The sequence below is a fragment of the Myotis lucifugus genome, unplaced genomic scaffold (assembly GCF_000147115.1).
Source record: "Myotis lucifugus unplaced genomic scaffold, Myoluc2.0 scaffold_343, whole genome shotgun sequence".
NCBI lineage: Eukaryota > Metazoa > Chordata > Mammalia > Chiroptera > Vespertilionidae > Myotis > Myotis lucifugus.
In genome coordinates, this window is record NW_005871391.1 from 887350 (window position 1) to 898572 (window position 11223).

The 11223-nt window shown below is 44.6% G+C and overlaps 1 pseudogene; it reads left to right on the forward strand.

Moving 5' to 3' along the window:
• The first annotated feature begins 7921 nt into the window (after positions 1–7921).
• On the forward strand, positions 7922–8358 carry LOC102421926 (annotated as a pseudogene).
• Positions 8359–11223: the final 2865 nt, after the last annotated feature.

The window sequence follows — 11223 nt, forward strand, 5'->3', positions numbered from 1 at the left end:
TCGTGGATTTTTCACGGAATGTTTTCATTACAGTGGCTGTGGGTGGAAGCCTGCCTGCAGTAGGCTGGAAATGCTAGGAAGTGGAGTCGAGGAATGCAGACAAGTATTTTGAGCTGCTTGATTGTGAAGGGAAAGAGAGTGATAAGGTGGCAGCTAGAAGGGAATAGCAGGTTGAGACATGTATTTATGTCACCATGGTAAACATGGGAAGACTTGAGTATGTTACTAGATTGTGGGAAAGAAGATGAAAATGAGAGTGAGTGTGGAGGAAAGAGTGAGCGAGAGATGACTTGGGAATACAGGAAAAAAAGACATGTCATGTGGAGAGGAGGTGCCTGGGGTATTGAGGACAGTGTAAGGAGGAGCCACTTTAGGGAACAAGAGGGAAAATGGACTGTCAGGCATAACTGAGGCACTTGGGAAGTTATTAACTGATCTATTACATCATGACGTTTAGGCTGGAAAGCGGAGTCCAGAGTTTACGACCATAGAGTGGGATGAGGGAGTGAGAAGAGCATAAGGATAGCAGATTATAAAAAAGGGGCTGTTGACAGTTTAGCTAAGCTTCCTCATGGCATTGCTGCCTTGTTGACATCCCTTTTGTTTGGCCAAGTGGCCTGCTGGAATTTAAAACTGAGTCTGGCCCCTTGTGCATGTACACGCTCTAACAGCAGCCTGCAGTCACCAGTGAATGTAAGTCTCTGATGTGGCGTCCTGAACAGCCCTGTGAGCAACTGTCTCCTTTCCTCCCAGGGCCTTTATGCCTTATGTGCTCTTAGATGAGACCCCTATGGACCGTCCTCAAACCTCACTCTTTCGGTTTGAGTTGACTGGTCCAGCTCTGGCCTGGGAACCCCAAAGCACTCTGCCTGTGGACACCAATAAATGCACGTGTTTCAGGTCCTGCTGCCTGCTGCCTGCTGCCTGCATCCTGCCTTCACCTTTCTGTGTGGCCCCTCAGGTATACAGGTACTTCTTCCAGGACCTGAGTGATCTGTTTCTTGTTTTAAATTTCCCTGTGGTCTGCTCTTGAACCATGGCTCACCATCTGACACCCTGTGCTCCACTTAACAAATGTTAAGACTCAAAGCCATAGCAGGAGCAGAGCATACAATGTTGGAGGTTCTGTGTGAGAATCTATAGTTGAGGGGTGGTCCTGACCTGGTAGACGATGTTCAATGGGTCAGAGGTTAAGATATTGAAGGTTGGGGGTTGCAATGTGTCATCCACAGGATGATCTCTCATTTTAATGACTACATTGCCTCACCTGACAGAGAGAATGCCTTGCCTGGGAGCTCCCCTGGGTTGGTTTTCTGGAAGCTATCGCTAATGTGTTCTTTTGTACAAGACAGCAGTAGGGACAACTCAGTTCATTAGGATCAGAAAGCCTAAAGCAAACAGACTTAAACACCATGGACATTTGTGAGATGACAGCTTCAGGGCCAGCTTGATCAAGAGACTCCAGCTCTATTTCTCTGCTGTTCTCTCAGCTTGGTCCTATGTGGGATTAGTTATTTTTAAATTAAAAATTTTTTTAACTATGTAAAGTACCCATAACATAAAATCTACCATCTTAAACATTCTTGAGTGCAGAATTCAGTGGCATTAGGTACATTCACATTGTTGCTCAGCCGTCACCACCATCCATCTCTAGAACTCTTCTCATCTTGCAAAACCGAAACTCTGTACCACTAACCAATAACTTCCCATTCCTCCCTCCCCGCTGTCCCTGGCAAACACCATTCTACTTCTGTTTCCATAGCCTACTCTAGGAACCTCATATAAGTGGAGCCATACAGTACTTGGCTTTTTATGACTGGCTTATTTCACTTACCATGTCCTCAAGGTTCACCCATGTTGAAATATGTATCAGAAATTCCTTCCTACTTAAAGCTGAGTACTGTTCCATTATATGTCTACACCACATTTTGTTTACTCACTCATCCACTGATGGACATGGGGTTTGTCTCTTGGTTATTATGAATAATGCTGCTATGAACATGAGTGTGTATATATCTGTTCGAGTCCCTGCTGTCATTTCCTTCGCATATATACCCAGAGGTGGAGTTGCTGGCTCATGTTTAATTTTTTGAGGAACTGCCAGACTTTTCCATAGCTGCTACACTGTTTTGCATTCCCACCAACGTAGGCTTAATTCCTAAGCTGCTTTCCACCTGGTGGCAAAAGTTCCAGGCTTTCTCTCCCCACATTGTGATGTCAGAAGATGGGTGGAGATGCTGACCAGAGTTCTGAGCAGTCGTTATGACACAGACCCTGCCGAGGACCATGGCTAACCCTGAGCCAATGCTGATAAAGGGAGTGGGGTGAACTGGTGGGCTTTAGACAACCTGGTCCATTCTTGTGCTGGAGGTGGGTCAACATCTTGTAAGTATATCACTTGCTGCATGAAGCTTCAAGGGGCATCACTGTGTAGAGAGGTCAAGCACTAGTCGTTTCAGATAAAAAGGTATTTTTATGTACATACTAGAGCAGTGGTTCTCAACCTTCCTAATGCCGCGACCCTTAAATACAGTTCCTCATGTTGTGGTGACCCCCAACCATAAAATTATTTTCGTCGCTACTTCATAACTGTAATTTTGCTACTGTTATGAATCGTAATGTAAATATCTGATATGCAGGATGTATTTAGGCGACCCCTGTGAAAGGGTCGTTTAACCCCCAAAGGGATTGCGACCCACAGGTTGAGAACCGCTGTACTAGAGGCCCAGTGCACAAAATACGTGCACTGGTAGGGTCCCTAGTGGCTGCTGGCTGCCAGCTGGGTATTCCCTCCCTTCCCCCGGCTGGCCCCGCCCCCTAGTCGAACTCCCAGTAGAGGGGACAATTTGCATATTATACTTTTATTATATAGGGTGTGCCGGGGGACCATTCCCCTGGATCTGCATTCTGTTCAGCCTGCTATACTTATCTCCTTGCTTAGCTGAAGCTTCAATATTTCTCTGACCTTTGGAACAGTGGCCCAACGATGCAGGACTGTTAGGAAAAAGGCTGGCTTGTTTTTAACACATGTTTTTGTTGTTTTGTTTTTCATTACTGTTACAGTGAAAGGTAATCGTCAAGACTTTTGCCTTTTCTTCTGCAGGGGGAGAAGGCACGTTGGCCGGGTTCCTCGGGTCTCAGAAGACAGAGCTACACGTGGGTCCTTGCTGATCGCTGGGGTACAGCACCTGCCAGCCTCTGGGACAGAAAGCTGTGCCTTTGGTGAGAGGCCCAGGCTGGGCTGCACAGGCACCTTCCCACAGTCACGCAGGTGAACGTGAGATTGTGTTAGGAAGGAGTTGCCCGTTCCCAGGCACACATTCACACAGAGATCCAGAGGGAAAAGCCTTGGAAACCAATATGCCTGGCTCGCTCAGAAGCCAAATGTCAGCTGGTTGCAGCCAAGCTCCGAGCCCATATGGGAGGTCTCACTGCTATCAGGCCTGCTTTGTGGAAAGGAATTTTCCTGTGAAAACTCAGGTGCTGTAGCCACTCCCCAATGAAGGGAGCATGGAGCCCAAATGTGGAAAGAAGAGTGTTTCTCACCTAGAGACTCAGCTGCCTTGGGAACTCGGGGCCAGCTTGGCATTTCCTGCCCAGAGGCCTGGGCCAGCTTAGGACGTGCTGGCCTAGGAGCCACCTCCCAGCAGTGTGTGCACAGTGGGTCCCTCTCAGACCTGGGCTGGGCAGGCCGGCCTGCTCAGCGCCTCCCCTGGTGGGGGGCACCCATTTTTACCTGTAAGAATGAGATGTGTTGGCCCCAAAGCAGTCAGGCACCTCATCAGCGCCTTCCTGCCTGTAAGGGACCTCTACCCAGTCGCTTGAGTCTGAGAGGGGCCTCGACAGACCCTGCCATGTGGTTTCTTCGGTTCCATGTTCCCAGGCTTCCTGCTCAAATAGTGGTGGACCAGTGGCAGGCCTTCCCCAGCCCCCAGGAAGGCTCTGCACAGGACCCTGATGGGGCTGGGGCTTGGAGTAGAGCTGTGTAGGCCGCCTGGGCCTGGTTCAGAGCCATGGAGGGGCCTGCCCTCTGCAGGGGGCCCAGGGTGCTTTGACCTCCAAGCTGCTAGCCCAGCAGCCTTGGTTTTGTGTGGCTCCGGGAAGACGGGCCTTTCTTCATCGGGGCCTCCCAGGGCCACAGAGAAAGTGCCCCGGTCCTGTTTCCCACCCGCTAAAAATGGGGACTCGGACTTCCCTGGGTGTTCCAGGCTCTTCGTGTTTCAGCAGGAGGATCCTGTGTGTTTGATCTAAATCTGGTCTCCCGCTGCAGAGACCCAAACAATCTAAGTCAAAACAGTATTAACAGGAAACCTGTCTCTTAAAGCCAAGAATGCAACCAAAATAGCTGCAAGCCTCACTCTCATAGCAGCACCATTTGGGGGAGGCCTTTACCTGAGAGAAACAGTAAGTGCAAATGGTCTGGCCTGCAGGGCTTTGTGGTGCAGAGGGCACGGGCTGCCCAGCTTTGTGGTGCAGAGGTGGCGGGACCGCCTACAGGCACCTGGGCACAGGGAGCTGGGCATTCCAGCTCCAACCCAACTGGCCACCCAGAGATCCATGCAAGCAAAAGATGTGTTTTCATTGAATGAAAAAAAACCAGGTATTTTTGTTTGGTGGAGATAGTTGAGAATTTTAGAAGGGAAAAAAATCCTGTTTTTTTTTTTTTAAATAAAAGCACTTTACTTAACTGGAATATTTGTGAACTCAAAACACTACTAAGAATAGAAAAATCACCTATAATCTTACAATTCAGAGAGAACTGCAGCAAATGCTTTGTAGGAACTTTCAATGTTTTTTTCTTTATATACATGTGCGTGCACGCGCGCATACACACACACACACACACACACACACACACACACGCTTTCTAATGGTTTGCGTGCCTCCTGTTTCAGTCTTTTTTCACCTACTTTCTTCTCCTCACACGCAGTCACAGCTGCCAGCTTCCCGACATGTTTGCTACACATACAAGAAAACATATATTTATTTATTCATGTTTTATATGCAAGAGGCAGCGGAGGACCTTTCTGGACCTTCATTTTTTGAACTTGACAATGTATCAGTACGTACAGATCTGCTTCATTCTTTTATAAAGTTGCATAATATTCCCCAGTATGATTGTGCCATAATTTATCCAGCTGCAAATTATGAACATTTAGATTGTTTTCAGATTTTTGATGTTAAAAAATACACTTCCTAGAAGTGGCATTATTGGGTCAAATTCCACATGTTGAGAGCGATGAGCCAAGGGCTCTCCCCAGAGCAGGCGCCAATCTGCACTCCCGCCTGCCATGGATGGGAAGGTGTTTATTTCCCTTCACTGTCACTCACACAGCTTGCTATCACAATTTTGGAATTTTGTTGATTACACAAGTGAAAAGTATCCCTATGTTGCTTGCTTTGCATTCTTTTTAAGAGTGAGATGGAAACTACTTCCCATATTTGAAGCATTTGCATTTTTGTATCTGTGAAACTCCAAGTTATTTTCTCACCTTTCTCCTGTGCTGAAGGTATCTCTCTTTCTCTTCTGCTGTTTTCAGAATAATGTTTTTATTTTTTGGCCATTACTCCTTTCCTTCTTCGTAGCCCAACATGAATGGAAGCTAATGGCTGCTCACAGCACAGAATTTCTTTTCCCACTTCTCCCCGGCCTCACAGACTGCTTCCTGCAATAGGACTTACCAATGTGGCTCCTCACTAATCCTTGTCTCTAATGCCCCTTCCTGGTGACACAACCACGCCCGGGGTAGCTCCTGTCACCAGCCATGCTCCCAGCTCCCACAATCAAGAGATAATGGACTTGCACCTCAATTTTGATCACTCACCAGGAGAGGTCTGCTTCTGCCGAGTTTTATTTTGAAGATTTAAAGCTGCAGACACTTTATTTTTCTTTATCTTGTATTTGACCAAAATGCTTCCAGAACACCTTCCTATTTTGTAATTCAGAACTCTAGAATTTTCACTACTTTTTCAAGAATGGAGTTCATAATGCTTTTTGCTTCACCTTCTTGCTTTTGTGGGATTTTTTAAAGGTGTAAGGGGAAATGCTAATTTTTTTTACCTCTTTACACTCACACTTTATATTTTTGTGTTACATATCTCCGATTTACAACTAGATTAAAGCTTTACAACAAAAGTAACTTCTTTTTAGATGAATATTGTTTCTTCTCTTCTCTTACAGATAATAAGAAACAGTAATACATTTCTCTTCTGTATAAAGTATTTTCTTCCTTTTTATTATAGATAGGAACTATATATATATATATATATAGCCCCACTCCAACTATACACAAAAGGAAAACAATAGATAACAAATTAAGTGATATGTGTCTATTCTAAGAGTGAATGTGTGTGATAAATAAACAGCAAAGAGCTGTATGTACAAAGCAAACATACAAACCAATTCTAAACTTGGGGAATCCCAAAGACGCACAAAAACAGATTTTTATCAATTGTTCAAGTTTTGCTAGTCTGTAAATATAATTCATGAAAAAAGTATAAAACACAATCCAGTATAGGTCTCCCAACTTTCCATTTCCTCCCCAATCATACATTTTCTAGGCATTATTTCCTTTGCTAAGGACTGGTTGATATATTTTATACCCAAAGATCTTTAAATAACATTCTTTAGAGGATAATTTTGTTTCATTGAGAAACTTCTAGCAATGTACCACAAACTGGCATGTCCAGGTGGTAAAAATAATTTTGGAAATGTTTGCACTCTATAAAATTCTTTTCTGTGGTAGTTGGTGGAGGGCCAAAAATGCTTTAGAATTTAATATCGTTGATTCCAATGCTCACTGTATTCTGGAAAAATCAGTAATTGCAAAAAGTTTTACTTTATTGAGAGCTTTCCCTCACCTTACTCAAAGATGTAAAATTCTAAAGAGAAAGATATTTATTGGAAAAGATTTCCTTACCCTCAAGTCTGAATGAGGCTGGGCCACCTCAGCTTTCTCCTATGACGTTTAAATCCTTTACATTTATGTCTAGACGCTGACCTTTTACTTATATTTGTTAATTTTGGGAATAGCTACAGGGAAAGGATTGTAGTCTAGTGCAGGAGACATACAGACACCAACTTGTAGAAATGTTAGGCCTTTGTGCCGACTACAGCCCTCACCTGCCCAGTTACCAGTGAGATTTTAGGATTCACTCAGTCTTTTTCTGTTTCTTTTCACTTGGTTCCTGCATTTTGAGATATCAGGCTCCGAGAGAGTGTCAGACAGGAGGCTCTTCCTTTCACATCTTAATTTTAATTGATTTTATTAACATGCTTAAGGTAGAGACTCCTTGGCTTCTGAATTAGCTGGCCGGGCCTTTGCCACCTGTCAGAGCCTGGTCTGTCCCTTCGGGGCAATAAATGATGGTCAGACCTGGCTGACAGGATCGGGGGAGCCTGGGTAGATTGATTACTGCTAAGGAAAAGGTTTTCTTTATTTGATCAGACTAACATATTTTTAACTGACACGTTTCTAAGACACAAGGAAATGTTGGGTGAAAGTCACAAATGTTCCAGTCTCAGGAACAACAGTCCGTCACCCCTGCCCAAGCACACAGGCCTCTGTTGAACTTTCCTCTCAGGTTGTAGCTCTGTGCTGTGGAAAGTGATTTTCTTTCTTTTCCCACTTCAAACATTATTAAACAATTTATCATGTATTATTTACTAGACTGGCAAATTTTTTCTTTTTTTCCCCCCTAAAGGGGAAGTGTTATCTCAGAATTTAGGCAATGAGCCAGTATTTCTGATCTATGAATACAGAATATATTTAGATTCATTGTTATCTTGGTATTTGCTAGGCTAGAGAGGAACAATGGTAATAACAATAATGATAGAGACAGTAGTTAGCAATTAGTATGTGTGTATGTCAGACACTCTTCGAAGTGCTATGTTTGAGGCTGACTGGGGCAGCTGGGGAACATGTCCACTGTGGCCCAGAGTAGGCTTATGAGAATTTTAAGTGATTGCAAGTGAGCCCACCTGTGATTGTCAGTGGCTCATCATCTGAAAAGCAACTTCATGCACGGAATAGTTATATTTGGACCTGAAGAGAATCCTTTTGAAGATGGTACTTTTTAATAAGCTTTTCTGAAGAATATCCAAATAAACTTCCCACTGTTAGTTTTTTATCCAAAGTGTTTCATCCAAATGTGTATGCTGATGTTACCGTATGTTTACTAGTAGAAAACCTTCCGAATCCGTGGAGTCCAACATCTGATGTATCTTCTATCTGAGCATCAACGCAGTCTCTGCTGCGTGGACCGGATCCAAACGGTCCAGCCGAAAGCCAGGCAGTCAACTATATCAGGAAGACAAAGGAGAAAAGAGTTTCGGCCATTGATAGACAACTGGTCTGATAATCTTTTCCATCATTGTTGTGTATAATTCACCTCTCATTAGAAAGGCTAACCCATTTTAAGCACCACAGGTTTTAAGGATTCTGCAGAAATAAAAAAGCCCTTCAGTTCAAACCTACAAAAGCTTGTGTGTCTTGATTAGTGTACTTTTTATTGCATGGTGTGAACCAAGTTACTGCTTACATGAATTTGTAATATATGCTGCTTGTATTCTTCCAAATGTATAATGATGGTGTGGGGTTTTCATGACAGAATATATACATTATGTAAATCTATTAAAAAACATTTTATTTTTGTTAAATCATTAAATTCCCCAAACAATGGAAAAAACAACTGTTACTCTCACTTTACAGATGAGGAGACTGTGGCCCAGAGAGGTTAAGAAACTTGTCTGAGGGTACACAGCCAGGAAGTGGTAGAGCAAGGCTGGGATGGAGGTCATCCAGCTTCAGTGGCTGTGAAAAATGCTGTGTGTGTGTGTGTGTGTGTGTGTATGCGCGTGCACGCCCACGTGTGCACACACATGCATGATTTGTGCATATGCTCAGGGCATTTACTCCCACACAATGTAATGAGATAACTTATTGGGTCAGGAAATTGAGCTAATAAGAAATTCATCAGCCAAGAATTACTTTTGAATGGGCATCACAGTTGAGATTGGCTCTCTGATTCTTGAAAGTATTGTAGGCGATTGAGGCCAATCTGGAGCTGGGCCTAGGAATATTGGAATTTTTAATTTAGCTTAGCTTTTGTTTCCTTTTTTTGTCCTGACAAATTCTTAAGGCTGTTCCTTGAGGGAATTTATAATGAATGGAATTTGGAAGATGTTATTATTAATAATAAGTTTACCATCCCATTACGATTATTCAGAAAGCAAGCAATTATCTGCCCCCTCCCCACACTGTAGCCCTGAGTATGTGACTGAGCTTCGGCCTTGGCAGAATTGCCCGGGACTATATGACCCTACTGCTGCGTAGGGCACCTAGTCCTCCCTTCACAGATCCTAAACATCTACCCAAATAAAAGACATAAGACATAACTTTTAGCTACTTGATATCATTTTGTTATAGTTTTCCTGAATGCATTTTCTTAAAAAATTCCTATGTTGCTGCCAAACCAAGTCTTCAAGAAGCTAATCAAAGGCATTTGAAGGGCCTGGTGGATAGTATGGATTGACTTGTTATTCCCTTTCCAATGTCCTGCTAGTGCAGTCTGTGTGCAGAATATAGAAAGCTAATGCTGCATTTCCCAGCCGCCATTGCACATGAGGTCTCAGATGCGCTGTCTGCTTCACCAATCAGATACACCCATGTGAGATTTAAATTTTGAATTAAGATGAGAGGCAAGACAGGTGTGGCAGGGGGTCCATTTGCTGATGTGCATTGCAAAGGGGAAAGCATGTTTTGGAACCAGAAACAGTCAAAAGAATGTTCTAGTCACTGTAAGTACCTCCTTATGCAGTTGTTACCAATTGTCTAGGTAATTAGGCTTCTTTCTTTCAGATTGTTTTAGGATTGCTTTTTAATTTCCCTTTTTTAGTATGTAAAACATGTTATGTTCCTCAAGTCAACACTCTGTAACGAGGTGCAGTCTAAGACAAGAACCAGATGCTAATTAGTCAATTCCTCCCGCCTGGGATCCAGGTGGTGGTGGTGGGGGAGCAGAGGTCATTGCCCCAGGACATGTGCAACAAGTCAGAATTCAACGCCCTCCATCTCTCAGCCAAGCATTAGGCTTTGTTTCCTACCTGCACCAAGGGGTCAATAGATGTCACAGCTGGCTGACTCAGTCCCCGAATCTGCCATGTGACTGCTTTATATTCAACATTTCCACCAGACGGCCTTGACTGAGCACTTAGGCATGCGGGCACCGGGACAGGCGTGAGCCCCTGGCCTCGCGTGAGCACCTGGCCTCTGCCTCATGGTGCTGACCTTCCACTGTGCTGCCCCTAAGGACACTGTGGTCTGTTCCTCATTTGTTTATTTCTAGGAGCCCAACTTACCTTCACCCCACCCTACCTATAACCAAAGGGACACATCCATTCACACACATAGTCTGGGTTTCCTCAGAGGGCAAAGGACCTGAAATTGAATTCTGTTTCCAACTTACCAAATGTTCAGCTTATCATGATGGTGTGGTCCACCCCCTCCTGGGTGGGTGATCGACCCCCGCCCCCCCCCCCGGGTGGGTGGAGGTGCTGCTGACTGCGTCCTCCTGATGTTCACCAATGGCTGGAAAAGATGAAAGGATTAAGAAACACAAATTAGATGTTATAAAAACAGTTATGAGGATGTAAAGAACAGTTTAGGGAATATAATAATCCTATAAAATAAAAGCCTAATATGCTAAGTGTCCGGTTGTCCCATTGGCCATTCAACCAATCAAAGCATAATATGCTAATGATATGCTAAGACCGCTCAACTGCTCGCTATGATGTGCACTGACCACCAGGGGGCAGACGCTCCAGCTGGTAGGTTAGCTTGCTGCTGGGATCTGGCTGATCGGGACTGAACGAGAAAGGCCAGACACGTCCTGGAGCCCTTCTGCGGGTCCTCCCCAGGTGTCCCTCCCCGACCCTGATCCCCTGATCATGCACCAGTGGGGGCCCTTCGGCTTGGGCCTGCACCCTCTCACAATCCGGTTTCAGCCGATCCTGTCAAGCCAGGCCTCTAGCCTTTGTAATAAGAATCATTGTGTCTTTTTCCGGCCCTGAAACAGAAGCAAGTGCCTTGCCAGGTCCCCAGGGAACACCTTCTCTCTTTCAGGAGTTGCCCAGCTTCAGAAACCCAGGCTGTGATGAAGCTTGTCACGTCTTCCAAGGAAGTTACTCCTTGGACAGAGAACCCCCCCCCTCCGCATTCACTG